The sequence below is a fragment of the Neophocaena asiaeorientalis genome, unplaced genomic scaffold (assembly GCF_003031525.2).
Source record: "Neophocaena asiaeorientalis asiaeorientalis breed wild unplaced genomic scaffold, Neophocaena_asiaeorientalis_V1.1 scaffold123, whole genome shotgun sequence".
Taxonomy (NCBI): domain Eukaryota; kingdom Metazoa; phylum Chordata; class Mammalia; order Artiodactyla; family Phocoenidae; genus Neophocaena; species Neophocaena asiaeorientalis.
In genome coordinates, this window is record NW_020173666.1 from 3,100,883 (window position 1) to 3,119,997 (window position 19,115).

General features: G+C 39.7%; 1 long non-coding RNA gene across 1 annotated transcript in view; it reads right to left on the minus strand.

Moving 5' to 3' along the window:
• The window catches only part of LOC112401544 (uncharacterized), a 125,510-nt gene that overhangs the window by 12,857 nt on the left and 93,538 nt on the right, over positions 1-19,115 (minus strand). Inside the window, exon 2 of the long non-coding RNA XR_003003591.1 lies at positions 6,460-6,588. This is a non-coding gene — a long non-coding RNA (uncharacterized LOC112401544). The remainder of the gene's footprint in view (positions 1-6,459; positions 6,589-19,115) is intronic.

The window sequence follows — 19,115 nt, forward strand, 5'->3', positions numbered from 1 at the left end:
GCAAAAGGAGTCAGTCAAGTGTTTTATAAGACAGGAAACTATAAAAAGAGTGTTCTTCAGATTCTTCTCTCACTATAATCCATTCAGGTCATATTTTATTGGGGCTTATTACCAAGTTAGAGAGTGATAAGTGTGGAAACCGTGGAAACGTCTTATGGCCAAATTGATGTTGCTTCGAAACCCTAGTGACTCACGCTGCAGAACACTACACATTATCCATTAAGGTGCCTTTCTCGGACTTTTGTAGCAGGGCCTTTTACAAGCTCATTCTAGGTTCAAGTTCAGCCACAAGCTCACTGGGAGAGTGGGTGTGATCTCTGCTGTAAAAGGTACTGCAAGTCACTAGATTTTTTTCAGAATTAAGGAAAAGACACCACAAACTGCACATTATCCTTCATCGACTTTATTCAATTAAATACCTTGAGTTATAAGATATATTTAAATGTTCCTAAATGTTTAAGACATTTACAGTACTCCCTTTCTCTCTCTCTTTTAAACCCAATGATTCGCCTCCACTTTTTTAAACTTCAAATAAGAATATGCCTTGTCAATGTCATTATACCCATGAACATGTTAGATTTCATTATTCTACATCTGAAAAAGAATAAATAAATCCCAGTGGGTCATTAAATTTTGTAAGTTCCCCAAACCTATAACAGATAAAAAGTCGTACCCTACTTCAAAGTGTCAACAAAGCAAGTTAAAACAAGGATTCTCCGTTTATGTATAGTCCTGAAGGTTAAATCTATATCTTATCTAATTTATGAAATCAAAATAGAGCATTAAATAAACAAACTTTCAGGTTGTTGACATATAAATGATAGTTTTATAATTCTGATTATTATTTTTTGTCAGAATCAATGATGGAGGATTTTTGCAATATAAGTGAATAAGGGTAGGGATTTTCAAAATAAAGCATTAAATATTTATTGGCTGTGTACAAAGTACTTCTTAGTCAGGTGATGCCATCTTGCAGAGAGCTGAATATTTTCCAGGTTTGCTGGCAACATGTTTTAGAGAAGGGGAGAGAAATCAGCAGATCTCTGACTTTTCTTGGGACTAGACTCAACAGATTTTTAAACCAGGTACATTCAGCTACTTAGGTACATGGAAACTGCTCTCAAGCTTTACTGAATTGCTGGTTCATACACAGGAACTAAATTAGGTCTATAATTTCAGATGCCCTTTTTTAATGACTCATTTTTCTGTCAATAAAATTGACAACAGAGACCAGTACAGTTCCTTTGCCCACCTCTGAGCTGCCCTGTTGAGTCATGTGACACAGTCCAATGTCGCCAGATATAGGCTGTCACTTTCTACTGGTGTTTTCATGGAAATAAGATTAGAAAAATGGAGCCTGCACATGCCCAGGGAGGTTTTCAGCGGACATGAGGGATGGCATCAATCATTCACCAGAAGGTCTGAGATTTTCATTGATAGTGCAGACCGTATATGTGTAACTAAAGATGAAGTATGTTCTTTTCCTGGTAAAAGTCATCTCCTTTGGTGGGGGCTTCTTTACTGATGTCAGAACCCCCTAAAAGATTCAAATAGCTTATCTTCCTTCCCTTCCTGAGACTAGAGAAGAATTTCTAAGATGAAATAGGGAAGTTAGGCTTAACTATGAGTTGAAGTCACATAAAGAATTTGCAAAATGTGCTCATCACAGGGGAAAAACTCTAATGATCCTTTTTTTTTTTTTTGGCGGTACGCGGGCCTCTCACTGTTGTGGCCTCTCCTGTTGCGGAGCACAGGCTCCAGACACACAGGCTCAGCGGCCATGGCTCACGGGCCTAGCCACTCCGCGGCATGTGGGATCTTCCCAGACCGGGGCATGAACCCGTGTCCCCTGCATCGGCAGGCGGACTCTCAACCACTGCACCATCAGGGAAGCCCTAATGATCCTTTTATAATCATTTTCAAAGGAAAAAAATGGATAACCCTCAGCTTTATTCTGACATTTTCCCCCATTGATGCCAATCATTTATTGGCTAATGTAACCAGATAGACTGTACTCATGAATATTTTGACACTTAAAGACAGATAACAAAGGAACAAATGTATAAGCTTGCCAAAGAACATAGGGACATGCTGAATAAAAGTCACCTTGGTGTTAATACACGCCTCCACTTTAAGAAAAGTGAAGAGGCCCAGAGAAAACTATGAGAGTTGAAGTGTAAATGTGACAATTTATATAAGATGTAAATTATTAATACATTTTAAGCTTTGTTAAAATTTTTAATTAATGTAATTAAAATATAGAAGAATACTTTTAGAAATGATGCTGGTTGTTCAAGAAAAGAAATAAAATAAGAAAAATAAAATACTGAGATAACATTTTGCCTGAGTAAATTGGCAATGATTTTTTTTTTTTACTTTAAATATCATGCTCATTAACCAGAGCATGGGAACACTGGCAATTCTCATTCTTTGTTGTTATGTATGTAAATTGCTAGAAATCCTATAAAGAACAATTTAGCTATATCCATCAAAATTACAGATGCACCCTACTGTTTTACCCAGAAAGTTCCAATTTTAGGAATTAATTCTACTGATATACTCCCACGCATGCAAAATGTCTTTGTGCAAAGATATTAATTGAAGTCCTGCTGGAAATAAAAATAACAAAAATTGGAAGCAACTGAAATGTGCATCAGTAGAGGGTAATTAAATATATATCTTTAACTTATAAATATGGACAATGAAATGTTATATGGCATCTAAGACAGATAAGGCAGACGATTATGTAAAAGTTCACATGGTACAAATATAATTACATAACCAAAATGCAGACTAATGTGTAATACATAATTCTATTTGTGCATATATGCTTATCAGTGCATAGATTAACCCTAGAGGTATACATAAGAAACCAACAAAAGTGGCTATATGGGAATAAAAATGGGGAAACTTCTAAATTTATATCATGCACAAGTGTTACCAAGAGGGAGGATAAAAAAGAACAGAAAAGGAAAGAAAAAAAGAAAAAAGGTAATAAAATAACTCAAGAGAGAAAGAAATAACAAAATTAATTCTCTGTGTACAATTTAACATGGCTAATAAAGTGCTTACTACGTGAAAAGCAATAGGTCTAATTTGGTAATTATTCTCTCCATTTTTATAGGATTTTAGAGTTTGAAAGCCTTTTCCCAGAGTTGATGCCAAGAGATCTATATTGCAAAACTTGGACCCATGCTGACTCATTGCCTAATAGTAAGGAGTCATTTTTATCTTTTTATACTTTTGTATCTGACTCTTTGTACAATGATTATAAGACTTTTACCTTCTTTTCAAATCAAATGTAATGCCAAAAAATAAATCACAGAACTGAAAATTTTTTTAGCAAACATGCACCACAGTTCTAAAAATTGTTTCCTTAGGACCCTTAGAGAAAGAGTAGAATATTTTCATGTTAATCCTTTCATTTCAAAGAATTATTTTCCTAAACCATTTCTTTGTCTTGTATTTTCTCTGATTTTCATCCACAAATTTTAGCTACTTCTGTTCTCACTTGAGTTTTTGTTGACAGACTTCAAAAATAGCATTTATTGGGATTCCCTGGTGGCGCAGTGGTTGAGAGTCCGCCTGCCGATGCAGGGGACACAGGTTCGTGCCCCGGTCCAGGAAGATCCCACATGCCGCGGAGCGGCTGGGCCCGTGGGCCATGGCCGCTGAGCCTGCGTGTCCGGAGCCTGTGCTCCGCAACGGGAGAGGCCACAACAGTGAGAGGCCCGCGTACCGCAAAAAAATATATATAGCATTTATTTAGCTCCTTTTGCCAGTGCAGTGAGTTACTTAACTTTTTAACCATGCACAGTCTAATCCATGTAACTACAGTGTGCCTGCCTAGCCACTCCTTGGGTTCCCTGGAGATACTCTGTCTCCTTATAATCTCACCCTATTTTCCTTTCAGATTCCCACCAAGCCAGGTTCTCATTCAGACTGTTAGTTCTGCTAAGGCTAGGAGCGTTGTCAGCTCTAATTAGATTCTATTCCTCACTACAAGCCTATTGTGGAATGTGCTTCCATAATAAAATTTAGTCTGAAATAGACTGTGTGCTAAAGGTCAAGCTAAGATAGCCTTTGGCTTCCCCCTAGATTCTAAATTGATTTTCTAGTTCATGAATCTCCTCTTTTATATTTGTTTGCTGGATGGCACGACCTTAGTGGAAAAGAGTTCTGATAATCCACCCATTTAGCGCCATTGTTTCTGGTGGCTTTACTTGGGATGGGCTGGATTCTGGGAGTCTAAAATCCTTGCTGCCCTAAAATCAGGTAATCAAGGTCACTGTGTCTCGTTGTCAGAGCCTCCTCTGATACCTTTTCCCTTAATCATCTATGCAGACCCTTTCCCTTTGGTTAACACAGAGTTCTACTCTTGGGTTTGTCATTGACACATGTCTGTAACACTGGCATCACAGGGGAATGGGGCAGCTCTTCAGAATATTGATTTGCAAGAGAAAACTAGGATCCCAGTGAGTTCTCGGAGATTATAGTAGAAGTGACTCTCAATTAACAGGCTTTTAAGTACCTATTTTGTAGACTCAAATAGCATATAGTGTAGTTGGGGAGATGAGTCATGGACTCATGATTAGGCTAGGGAAAGCAGTAAATGCCATGTGCCAAATAAATGGTACATAAATTAAAGTATCATGGGAGCCCATAATCAGATAGCAACCACCTCCAGCTGGGATAAGCTTGGAAGACTTTTTGGACAATTTCGATTGAGTTTTCAAAGATAGGAAGGATTTAGGCCACTGAAGTGAAGAGATACTACTGAAGGAGGAAAAGGCATAAATCAAAAACAAAGTATGAAAGAGGTTTGGGATGCACTGAGCACACACATTGGCTGGAATGGAGGTGTCTCGCGTACGGAGGTCAGAAGGCTTGTCATACTCAGAGACCTCTTCTTTAGGAAACTGCCCAGCCCACAGCCTTCTGCTCAGGGAAGAAGCCCCAGCACCACGCCCCGCCCCCCTGCCCCCGCCTTTATGTTTTAATTGCATGGATGGGCAATCACTGGTGAAACTGGACTTGGGCAAGTGACTCAGAAGCAGCCAAATCAATTAGCACAGTGATGTCCTGAAATGCTAGCCTCTGTCCAGAAGAGATGAGAGTGCTTAGCTGAGTTATTTATACCAGCTGCCTTTGGATTTTTTTTTTTTTTTTTTTTTTTTTTACTGCATCGGAAGGCGGACTCCCAACCACTGTGCCACCAGGGAAGCCCTACGTTTGGAATTTGAAGACTGATCATATGACAGCAAAGGGAAACAAAGATGACATGACAGAGGGACCATACAGGATGATGACCCTTCATCCACTCTTCTTATATCTTTTTTTTTTTACATGTTTTAAATTGAGATATAGTTGATGTACACTCTCCTTATATCTTGAGTTTCTCTTTGCATCTACAAGGAGTATCCCAGGGCATCCATATTTGAGATGGGGAGGTTAAGGATTATGGGGCAAGGCCCTGGCCTTAACCATGGCCTTGGAATTTGCAGAAAGATCCATAATGCCTCAATTCCCCCACCCCTATGGCTGAAGAAAATGTGAAAGTGGGCTAACATGAGGGGAAGACGGAGGTAGGATGGAAGCCTTGCTGTCTTTCAACATATGAAGCTTCTTTCCAAGTTTACAAATTGCAGGATTTAATCTGTTCATAAATAGCATTACCTGGAGGTAGACATATCTCCATTTTCATTCAGAGAGAGAGTACAACCCCCAAATCTGGAACCTGAGTGCTTGGAATTGAACCCCACCTTCCCCAGTATCAGCTATATAACCTAGGGCAAGTTATTTTGTTTCTCTGTACCTCAGTTTCCACATCTGAAAACAATAAGGAGGAGGATAATAATCATATCTGCCTTATAAGGTTGTTATAAGAATTAAATAAAGTACATGGCACACAGCAGGAGCTATATAAACACTGTTATATAAACTTAGCATATTTTTATTTCCAAAGATTCTATGTAAGTTCAGTGGGTATTGTATGTCCCCCAGTGTAGGCCCCTATGGACTTAGGTAAAACACTTAGGATCATTTTCATAATGAATAAATGATATGATGGTATAAAGAGTCCTGTTTGGGTACCATCCTAGCATAATATAACAAAAAGATAAATTAAAAAACAGGGTTCTAGAATTTCTTTCTTCCCACAATACTGAGCAGCAGGGAGAGAAAACTATGGGACTTTGTGTGGAGAATAGGAGGCCCATACAGGGACACAGTTCCAGGTCATCACAGCACCCACTGCATCTTCTCTGTGTGCCCATACCTAAGGTTGTGCCATGCAGCATGTTTGAACTGAAGGAGAACATTGCAGGGGACTCCATGCTTTCTTTGCAAGGAGAATACAAGGGCCAGCAATACAGAGATTACATCAATGAGGCATTTTTAAAATCACTTGCTATTTGAAATTCTCTGAAACAAAACAAGAACAAAAAACAACAGCAATACCTAAAATGCACGCCTCAGCAAACTGACAATCACTGCCCTGGTACTGACTGTCCGGGTAATGGGAGACGGCAACGGGACGCTTGGAGCCCTGCAGCTCTGAGGTGGAGAGAAGGTTCTTTCACAGCAACTCTGGAGAGAAAGAGAATGAGAGAGCAGAAGACAGTGATCAGCAGATTTCCGATGATGGCTGCGAGAGACAAGATCTCAAATGCACCGGATTTTAACGCCAATCTGCTTTCCAGTCTCATGTAACTCACTTGAGTCTCACATAGGTCTGTCTTTCTTTTCAGGCTCCCAGGGGGAATCGTTTCTGCCTTTAGATCCCTTTTAGCCTTCTTTTGTTCCCACACACCTAAGGTCTAGCAAAAGCCTTACTTCTTGAGCATTTGTCCCAGGTGTGCTCTCAAAACATCCATTGTCTCGATCTTAACATCGCAGATCAAAGCAAGATCTTTATTTCCTTGAATCTGCTCTATTTTAAAAACCTCCTTCCTCTTCTGGTTTCAATTGTCCACAGTCTATTCAAAACACTTGAAAAGACTTCATCTTCCCAAGCATCACTTTATCACAATATTGCCTTTTCTTAGAATCCTATAGTTGCTCTTTATTGCTTCCTGAATCCCATTAATATCTAAGACTAGGGGCTTCATTGCCTTCCAACTGCTGGACCTCCCATCCTCTCACATTTTATTCCAACCCTGACTGCCATGTTTTCTATTACTTTCCCATTCTGCTGCCAGCAGAGAGTTTTTTATCCTCCCTCTCATTCCTCATCACACATGTGACATCTTCCCTTTGAACACAACTGTCCTACTCTTTGCCCAACCATGTCTTGAAAAATCTTCAGTATGATGGCTTTCACTCAAAACTTATAGCTTTCCCAAACAGTAAATAATTTTTCTTCTTTCTTCCTCAATTCCTGAGAATTCCACCATTGTAAACACAGAGGAGGATGAAGACCATGATGGTAACTTTGATGAAAAAAATAATAACAGCTTGTGTATGGCTAGAATTTTGCAGTTTGCATAGCAATTTCACACAATCTTATATTGTTGCTGTTCCTGTTATTATTATTTAGTTAGCAGAAACGATGTCCAAAACTCTTTTCTTCCTCACATCTCTCTATATTTCACACAGTGCTTCATATACATGGAGTAAAAGAAAGCTAGAAGGATAGACTGAGTTTTCATTGCATAGTTTTAGAAAATAATTTCCCCATGATTCCTTCTGTTTTCTCACTTTGCAAGCTGGGATGATAAATAATTTGCCACTCTCTTCCCTCTACCAGGGGAGCTTTGAGGATTAAGGGCAGAATTATGAAAATGATTCATCTTACAAAGTGACCAAGAGAAGAAGTGGAATTCAAGAGAATCATGGCCCAAAGGGTCACGATTTGGGAATCATGCCCCACCCGGCATATTCCTTCTGCCTCTTTCCTATATCCATTCCAGCTTTAAGAGTATGAAGTAGGCACAGCAAAGAAAAGCTATCCCAGAACTCTTGAGCTTTTATCCTAAAAATCAAGACACACACTGGCCACGAGTTAAGCTGGCCAGTAGATTTAGCAGAAATATATATTTCTGCCATAGTATCTAATTTTGGCATAGTATATAATTAACTGTGCACATAATTCAGACCCCTGAGGCAACTTCCAAATAAATGTTCGTCATTTCCACAGGCATTAACACCTATTACTTTGCAGAGAAAAGCTCCAAGAAAAGATAATCTTGGTTTTGCATCGCTAAATCAGCACTCTGAAATAAAATATTTGCTCTATTTCGGTATTTATTGAGAAATGTTTATATTCTGGGTATCTTTTTTTCTAAACTACTGATTTCTTCCTCTTAATTTTGCAAAGTATTTAACATGCAACACCGTGGGATGCCCCTTTTGGAGAACAGAACAACCTTGCAGAGCAGTCAATTAGTGCCACTCGGGGCATTTTTACAGCACTCTACCTTTTTTGTGCTTTATGCTTTTTCAGAAGCTACTTTTTATTTTAGGGCAATGAAACTAGACCCAAGGTATATTTAGACAACCATAATGAGGGTTTATCACAACTGGGGGAAAGTGAAGAAATGTAGTAGAGGAAAAAGGAGGGAAAAGGTAACCAACACAAAACGAGCACAGACACGGCACCTGATGTGATGCTAGGTATTTTACTTTAGTTATTTACACGGTTAACATTTTATTTTGAAATTTCTGAAAGAACAGTCCAATAAATACATATAATCTTCACTTATATTCATTGATTGCTAACATTTTGCCCGATTTGCATGCCATATCTGCACTATATATATATATATATATATATATATATATATATATATAAATAGAGAGAGAGAAAGATATATATGTATATATAGGACATATATATGTTTTATATAATACATATATATGTAGAGAGACATATATTTATGAGAGAGAGAGAAACACATGTACACATACACATACTACCTGTGTGCATATATATGGCACATTTTAAAGTAAGTTGTACATAACACTTCACCTCTAAATACTTCAGCATGCATCTCTCAAAAAACAAGGATGCTCTTCCACAAAATCTCTGTATCATTATCACACTCTTTGGCCATATTAAGTTTGATCTCTTGGATATGTGTCAATTGTAAGATCACTTGTAATTTCTCAATTGTAAAGATACATTTTTCCTTACAATTCAAATGTAATATGGGGGGGAGGGCAGTGCTACTTTGAGAATATCACTTTCTTCAACAATGTTTCATCTGTTTTAAGCATCAACTGATGACCCTGAATTATAAAAATATGATTCCAATTTTACCAATGAAGAAACCAGGTTTTACCTTCTTTATATTAACTAGCTAACATGTAGCTGAGCCAGCCTTCAGACCTACCCAGGACTATAGATTCATAATCAGCTGCCCTCTGGGGTCATGCTGCCTCGTTAAGATCTTGGTAAAATTGGCCCCAATTCCTATAACACAATTCAGAGAAAACGCATTGCCTTTTTTAAGATTCCTGTAACTTCTTCCGGGACTTTCACTGTCAGGGATACTCCAGCCTCCTGGCCCTGATGAATCGGAGCTTCCTGTTCCATGCTAACCCAAAGGCTGAGCCCAGTTTTAGTTTCTTTCCTTGATTTCTATATTAAAAGAGCTTCTGAGTGGGTAGTAGACTTTCGTGAAGAGATGTTAAAGGAAAAGATTTACTTTGCCTCTTCACCAAAAATCTAGAACTGAATATTAGACATTTCTATTCTAAAAGTCATTTGTCTCGTCTCCATGTCCCTAGCCTCACCCACCCCAGCTTCTCAGTATTCTTCTTGATGTGAACACAAAGATTAACTTCCTCTCATATTTTTATGGAGAATAATTCAGCACTCCCCAAGCCTTATAGTAAACTCCACTGTTCCTGCTTCCCTATGCGTATCCAGACTCAAAGATTTAAATTACACCTGATCAAAATGTGATCGAGCATTGAGCTTCCAATTCTTTCTCAGTCATCCTGAGGGGGACTGGAAGAGGTAGAAGGAGTGGAATTCTTGTTACATGATATCTTAGGAAAATCAACCAATTAGCCTAAGGCCTTAAAATAAAGTCAGAGCCTCGTTTATATGCCTTTGAGTTTCCATGGAGATAAAACATTAACTGGAATGGGCCACTGTGAGGATGGTAAGAGGCTGACAGTCTCAGTAAAAATGATACAAGTGTTGGGTTTCAGATTTACGGTAACTGGTTTGGGGCTATACATGGAGTTACTCTTTCCCACAGAAGAAAGTGGCCCTTACATGCATAAAAAGAATAAGAGAAAGGGGAATTTTCATAGAGATATAAAAGAGTAAATATAGATACTTGGGAAGCAATACCCAGCTAAATGAGTTATCTTCTGCCTTTCAAAGAATCAAGACAGGATCTTGTAAGAAGAGAGAAGCACCAAATGTCCCCAAGCCAGACGGAAACCTCCACCATGTCCTGTTAACATATGAGAAAAGAAAGATATTCAAGATGGTAGGAGAATTAGCAATAGTCGTCTTAATTTTGTAAATATTTTTAGAATGCTTTATGAGATTAATTTTTGTTTGTTTGCTTGTTTAACCACGAAGACTATAATACAGGAAAAAATACCAGAACTTTAGGCAACTTCTATGCATGTTTTAAACTTTGTACACACATCTATGGAGACTTTTGTGGGTGTTAAATATGAATACATTTTATTCAAATGATATTGCCAAAGTGTTCCCCCAAACAGGACCTGTTCCCAAAACAACCAACTTTCCCAAAGCGCCATTTACTCCAGCCTTTTCTTTTATACTGTCCAACCTTGGGTCATCAGTCTGTGAAGCATCCAGTTCATTTCACATACAACCTTTTACTGCTTTGACCTTGAGAGCACAATGTCAATGTCTATATTCTGTTTTGGAGTGGAAGAGACTACAAAAGATTTTGCAATAGGTTACCCCATCAGCTTGTCACAGGAGAACAAACACAACTTGTGGCAAGGGACAAGGTCCCTGGTTCTATCTGCACAGCTCTGAGAGATGCCACTTTGCGATGATGTTGCTTTGCTTCCCTGCAGCCTGTCCATACCCACTATCCACCTCCTTTCCCCTCCCAGTTCTCATATCTCTTTTTTGTCAACCATTGGCTGCTTCCTAGCTTTTTTTTTTTTTTTTTTGTGGTACGCGGGCCTCTCACTGTTGTGGCCTCTTCGGTTGCGGAGCACAGGCTCCGGACGTGCAGGCTCAGCGGCCATGGCTCACGGGCCCAGCCGCTCCGCGGCACGTGGGATCTTCCCGGACCGGGGCACAAACCCGTGTCCCCTGCATCGGCAGGCGCACTCTCAACCATTGAGCCACCAGGGAAGCCCTGCTTCCTAGCTTTGAAAGAGTTTTCTGCTCTGCGGTCAGGCCTGTGCCAGAGTTAATAAAAGTTTCACCACTGCTGTGCCCCTCTGTTCACACCATCTCAGGAGAAATAACTCAGACAACAACTGTTCTGAAGAGGAAAATAAGAAAAGCCAAAGAGAATTAAACTAAACGTAAGGCACTTGTCTTTTGAAGATCTCCTCTCCTTTGCCAGGATCAGGATGAACTATTTCTTCCCACAGCACCCCTCCTCTTCTAATCATTGTTATCATCTCCTGTGGACAGACCTGCTTCGTTGTTTTCTATGTCTAGCTTCCAGAAACCATGTGGACTACAAAGAAATGGCAGAAAGAGCGTAGTGACAAAGTCCAGTCTCATCCAGAGGGATGACTCTGAAAGACTGAGGAGAAGATGTAAGAAAAGTGTCAGGAGTTTTTCTGAAGAGGAACTTCAGAAAAGGAAGTAAGAATAGGCAAAGGTGGCATAAAGCTGGGGAGATGCTGTTTGCTGCTGTTAACAAATTGAAATGGTTCCAGGAGTCACACGCAAGACATTTTTTGGTTCTTAAGGAAGGTTCTATTTTTTTTCTAGGAGTAGAAAATAAAAAAAATTATAAAAATTTTTCAAAAAAGTTCAAAGGAATCCATTAGCCTGATAAAAAGATCCAACCTCTTTTATACATTTAATTATCAAATTATAATTGCCCTGAAATAATAAAGAGTAGTTCACAATTTTTTAATGCTTGGTATGAGCTAGGCATTATTTAAGTGACTTGTTTGGATTACTCCCATTTTATAGACGAGGAAACTAAAACTTAAACAAAACAATTTGCTCAAGTTTCCAAACTTGCATAATTAGTAAGTGGTGAACCCGTACAAACTACCGCAACTACTCAGGACTCCATACTTTGAAGCGGGATTAGCCAATACAGGAAAATGCCAAAAGGAAGATTCAGGACCATGGAGGATCAAGAGTTACACAGTCTTAATATTACCTATGGCTCTACCAGATCCTCCAAAATCAACTTCCGGTAAATTTCATCATAACTACTTTTAGGCAAATCAAATAAAAATGTCCAAAAAAAAGACATCGAGGGCTTCCCTGGTGGCGCAGTGGTTGAGAGTCCGCCTGCTGTTGCAGGGAACGCGGGTTCATGCCCCGGTCCTGGAAGATCCCACATACCATGGAGCGGCTGGGCCAGTGAGTCATGGCCGCTGAGCCTGCACGTCCGGAGCCTGTGCCCCGCAACGGGAGAGGCCACAACAGTGAGAGGCCCGCGTACCGCAAAAACAAAACAAAACAAAACAACATCGAGAAAGGGAAGGAGAGTTTTACCAGTCCTAGGAAGCCAGAAGGCTAGCCAGCTATTCTCCCATAGCTGTGAATGCACTTGACCAAAAGAGATTCATCTGCGAGGTGGAAGAGGGGTGGACAGAGGGGCCAGGGGTAGCAGGAATAACTAAAGGTTGTTTGCTAGAGAGAGAGCACTGCAGACTTGCCAGATGGTGAAAATGCTTACTTTGAGGAGGTCCCATTTGAATGAGGTAAAAACAGAAGTAGGAGCTCTAAGGACAGCAAAGCAAAGCTGCCTCTGTCTCCCTAGAGGAAAGGACATAGGGAACCCCTTGGTGCTGCCCATAGGTAGCAAAGAGTCTGCCATTATAACTGGAGCATTTCAGTAGAAATGCATATGGGTTCTTAAGTGTTTCCAGATCCCTGCTTCATTTAAGCCTTCTAGGGTAAGTAAACACCAGCAACACTTTCCAGTCAAACTGGCAAACATTCTACCTTTCTGTTTGTTGACAGTCAACAGTTTGTCTTCGATATATCTGATGGATCAGTGTTGAGAAATGGGACCTTGGAGAATCAAGGCCTTTCGCCTTGCATTAATTCCTCTGCCTGGTCAATAAGAGAAATAACAGTGCACTGCTCAGAACCCTGCTGCAGATAAATTAGATAATGTCTATAAAGGATAATGAAGATTAAAATGGTGCATGTACCATTGTCATGAATAATGAACACATTAGCTATACATTGTTATCCCAAACATACATTTTGAAGCTTATCGACTACGAAACCGGTGACATTTTAGTAGATGTTGGTTCAACTTAAAAGGAGGCCGTTTTGAAAAATGATCGACTAGATTCAAATAAGACTTTTAAATAATTTTCATATTTCTATTAACTGTTCATTTAGGATCACATTGTACATGGTCACTCATTATCACTAGGCCATTCTAAGCTTTTCACAAAAGGATTTCAAATAGTACTAGGTTTTTTTTTTTCCAACCCAGACAGTAATGACCCTTTTTTTTTTTAACATCTTTATTGGAGTATAATTGCTTTACAATGGTGTGTTAGTTCCTGCTTTATAACAAAGTGAATCAGTTAAACCCTTTCTTCTTAAAAATTTTTTCAGAAAATTGGAAAGCATATTAAGAAAAAGATAAATAAACCCTATCTCTGAAGTTCTACCCACTCTTTGGACCTTGTAAGTCCTCCTACCACTGCCATTTACCCAGCCACTGGCATGACTCACCTGATGTGCTTCTCCCAGGTAAGCCTCACCAGCTGCTTGCCCCTCCATTTAACTGCCTAACCCACCCCAATTTAAATGCCTGGATCCATGATGAATCTCTTAAATTTTGCTTTGTGGTTATGTGATCAATCAGTCAATCTATGCTAGTGAATTCTAGAGTAACTAATACATAAGTAACAGCTTGCAATTTTTACCTGGGACCTCATCACATGATGGTTGTTCCTAAATCTCTGTGTACATAACAGAGGTTGCTGGAGATGTAACTGCCTCGGTATGTACTGACCCTGTGACCCGCTCAGTCCTCACTACTCCAGAGCATCCTCCGCGCTCACCTCCCTTCAGCCCTCTTCAGCTCTTTATTTATTGTGCAAACTGTAAATCTGTTGTGGCATGTCCCTTGGCACTTTCACTGGACGAGCTTCTTGACTAGAACAAATTTTACACTAATGTCCTCTCTCTGGCCGCTAGTTGGGAATTTTATCATTCTGAGAGACAGAGCCACAGAGAGAGAGCCAGAAACAGAAGCTCCAGTGACTCATTCCTGAACAAAATCCTAAAATAAGCAAGCTTTCCAAATGTGCATAAAATTTCAACTGCATCTGTACGTCCTGCTTATCTCTGGTACAAGGAAGCTTATTTAAATTGCCTCCAGAACTTGCCCCTACCCTCTAATAATATGGACAGTGCCAGTGCAGGGTGGCAGGGCAGGGGTCCTTGCAGAGAAGGAGAGAGAATGTTTCGGAGGGCAAACTGGAGAATCCACCCCTTAGGCCCTGCTGCTGACCACTTGCAAATGCAGGGCTGAGTCTGGGGCATCAGAGGGGAAGGTGGGGGAATTAGGTGGCAATTAGTTACATGGGATTCATGGTGGAGCAAAAATCTTTTCCTAAATAAAGTCTTTAGATGAAAAGGATAATTTTGGGAAGGAAGTTTTTTCATCCACAGTGTTACATGAGCTTATTTAAGCAGAAATTCTTAACCTGGGCTCTATGGAACCCCTAAACGTTCCTGAGGGTATTCTGCAATTCGATGCAGAATGATGTGCTATGTGTACTGCATGAGAATAATTCAAGACTACAACTCTGAAATATTTTCAGCCTCAAAGAATAATTCATGACCTCAAAACATTTATAAAACTGAATTATAAACTGTAAACATAAAAGACCCAAAGAGAGACATTCTGAATTACTGCATGGAAATACTGTACCTAGGCAGTGATTTATTCAGGTATGGTAAATGATGACCAAAGTAAGTGAAAGATACTATTTACTTATCATTATTATTATTTTTTATATCACCTTTTTGTATGCACAAACCCAGTGAAAGTGGGATGCTTCATGGAGGACAGAGAGAAAACAACAGGATTAACAGTGCTCTGAGATCCAGGGATTCATGTAAACTTTCTAAGCTTCTTATTTCAACTCTAAGATAAGAATTCGATCTGATGACATTTCAAGTGAACTTTCCACTCTAAACTTCTATAGCAAAGCCTTTATCCATGCTATAATTTAAATATTTGTTCTCAAAGGTACAGTCAATACAAAACAAAATTTTAAAACAAAAACAAATACGTAAATTTTGTGTTCTTTTAAAACCTCTCCCAAAATTAAGACACTTCCTTGTCAGAAACCACACTGGAATATCTACAGAATTTGTCCAAAAGCACAACTTTCTTATGATTTGGTGACAGTCATTGAAAAAAGAATTGTAGTTTGCGGGACTGCCTAATTTGTTGATAACTAAACACTAGCAGTTATTCTTAAACTTCAGCCTGCATCAGATTCACCTCAAGGGCTGATTGAAATAGATTTCTGGGTACCACCCCCAAAATTTCTGGTTCACTGTGTGGGTGTGGAGCCTGAGAACTCGCCTTTCTAACATGTTCCTGGATGATGCTGAAGCTCTTGCACCAAGAACGACAGTCTACCCTGCACTACCTGCCACCCTGCACAAACCTCCACCCTGCACAACCCTCCACCCTGAACTACCCTCCATCCTGCACAACCCTCCATGCTGCACTACCTCTGCAACAGAAGGTTGTCTGAGCCAAGGAACATCCCATTTGATTGTCATAGAGGAAACAGACATGTCTTGTTTTTTATCTCTGAGAGCAGATATATAACGTTTAGAAATTCCTAACTCTCTCATGAAACCTTGCTCCCGACATCCACATATAGACTCATTCTCTGGTAACTCAGTAAGTTTCATTGACTTATTCTGACTTCTGGGTGGCAACAGCTCTAATCTCTCAGATTTCCCCAAAGAGAAAAAAAGAGCCATGTGCACATTTAAAAGAAAGGAAGAATGGAAGGAAGGAAGGAAGGAAGGAAGGAAGGAAGGAAGGAAGGGGAGAGAGAGAAAGAGAGAGAGAAAGAAAGAAAGAGAGAGAGAGAGAAAAAGAAAGAAGAGAGAGAAAGGGAGAGAGAGAGAAAGAAAGAAAGAGAGAAAGAGAGAAAGAGAGGGAGATTTTAATTTTAGAACAGGGTTAATACCACTCACTGAGCCTTAGGTCTTGACCAGGTAATTGGATGCCTTGTCTTAGGAGGCATGAAATGAGTAGAGTCCATGCCTCCAGGGAATACTGAGAAGTAGACAACACATGCTTGGGTCATATCTGTGCCACTTATTCATTACAACTCATTTAAAATAAACTGGGATTTTTTTGGTTGTTGTCCTGAGCTTGAACTTAATATTTTCTTAATGTCTGTTATCTACTTCTGCCAAAAGTGCTACTTCTTCCAGGGAGGAACCGGAAGTACAGCAGATGAGCAAGGGAGACTAAAGACCGGACAGAGCCCGGGTCCTGCTACATTTTTGCTATGTGACCTTTCTGAGCTCCCATTTCCTGGTGGGTAAAGTGGGAACTACTTATATTGCCACGAGTCTTGGGAGAAAAATGTGCATTTTCTTTTCCTTTCAGTTCCCTATAGGTAGATCTTCATTCACCATGTGCTTCATCACCCACTTTCAAAGGTCCCAATACACATCAGAACTATTTGGATGACACTAACGCATAATATGTCAACTTTCAGAGATTATATAAACTCCACTATCTTACATATCTGTAAGTGACAACCATGATAATTTATATTCTTAGACACAATGCTAAAAGTCTTATTAAAACACCTGCTAAATTTTCAATCCGTAAGTATGGCAATATCACCTACCCAATTACCCTGTCGAGCCTACGATGTGTAAGGCATTAGGCTAGGCCCTGTGGTGCAGGGGTCCCCTGACCAAGACCGTCAGCATCACCTGGGAACTTATTAAAAAGGTGGATTCTTGGGTCGCACGCTACAACTACTGAATCAAAAACTCTGGAACGGGGCCGAGCAATCTGTGTTTTAACAAGCCCTCCAAGTAATTCTGATGTTTGCTAAAGTTTGAGAATCACTGCCATAGGAGATTCAAGAAAGTATCAAACAATCTGATTGTAATGCATGGGAGATTAGACAAGAGTTCAAACAGCAACCGCACAGAGCAGTACGTAGCAGCTGTGTGAGTGTGACAGAGCTTGGGAGTTCCATGGAGGGACAGGGCACTTCACATTGGAGCATTAACAGAGGCTTCACGGAGAGGGCGTAGTAGAGTGAGGACTAAAGAATTTTAAAACGCAGAGCGATGCGGAAGGCAAGACAAACTGCAGAAGCAGCCTGAAAAAAGCTTTGGAGGGAGGTTAATGATTAATTCAGAGAAGCTCTTGTGATGAACCAGGTGAAGCAAAAAGTTGCTACATTATGGAGAATTTGGAACACTGTGCTAGAAATGTACTCCCAAAGCAGTGGGAAACCACTGCAGGTTTTTGAGGAGGAAAGTTACTCAAGCTGACCTGTGTTTCAGAAAAAAAGCTCTGGGAGTGAGGTGAGGGATTTGGCATAGAAGAGTTTAGAGGCAGAGAATGATGTGTTATAGCCCTTTCGTGAGGGACTCTGAATTCTAATTTAAGATCCCCAATGTTGTTTAAAAACCACTGCATTAGAATAGACTGTTTCGTTTAAATGAGAAATGCTGTCATCTGATCACATTTTGATCCATACCATGCATTGTTTCATAGCTCTAACTCATTCGATTAATTTAATAAATGCTCATTTGAATGCTTTTTCTGTACTACAAAACAAATGAAATTCAGTAGTATGGTGTTTCTTTTCCCAAACCTTCTTGTTAAGCAAAAGGATGCTTTCAAGTCAGGGATCTTGTGCTTGTGCATCATCCTAGCTTCCTCTTTTCTGGGAAGATGACACAGCCTTCCTTGTTTATCAGCACATCCAGCATGTCTGTCGGTCCCTTCCACTTTTCACAAGATGGGTCCTGTTCAGAACTTCCCTACTGGGTACAGCAATCGTGTCTCTCAGGAAGTTCAGTCCATACATCACTGGCAGGTCAACCATGACCTCGCCTCTTCTTTGCTAAAACTGACCCGCTCCAACTCCCAGAAGTCATCCTTCAGCAGGGAAATATCTATGTGACTTGGTAGAACCAATCAACTCAGTGGAACTTGACGGATGGGTAGGACTTGGTGGGCATAGGGGAGGGAACACAGGTGTTTGAAACACGCTGGAAATTGCATTTTTTGTTTGTTTGTTTTTTAACCTGACTTCTTGTAAGCCGTAATGTTCAGTGTTTAGGTACTGATGACCCTGTTTTTAAATCTCAGCCAAACTACTTATTTTGAGATCTCCTGGGTTTCTTGTTTTCTCTCAGTTTATTCATATTCAAAATGGAGAAAATCCTTGGAGTTGTAGTGAGATATGATGGTTAGCACAGGAACTATTATTATCATTTTTTAATTGTTGCAAGCAAATTGAAGTTTGAGAAAAAGTATCACTTGATCATTAAATTAGTTAATAGTAGAGAAGACACACATCAGCTGTTATAATTCAGTGATGCATATTTTATTCTAGATATTTAAAAGGAGAATAGGGTGTATTTTGTTCAGGTAATACAAAGGAGAAAGGTTTTAAGTTTCTAGTCAAGGAGCTGAGGCACAGAATTCTTCTTAAACAGCAATACACACTAACTTTAGTTTTTATTGCTTATGTTTCTAGTATAGGGAATATAACACACCAAATTATGCAGAAAGTAGATTTTAGTTTACTCCTGTAAAATGAATGAGAAGCATAGTTTGGCTCTAAAAATAAAGTTTTAAAATTGCTTTCAAATTAAATTTTACTCTGGAATCAGAGTACTTTAACCAACACTGGTTAAAGTTGTCACCGGGCTGCGGTGACAACTATTCCATTTCACACTGAAAGAGTTAGAGCATCAAAAGAGAAGG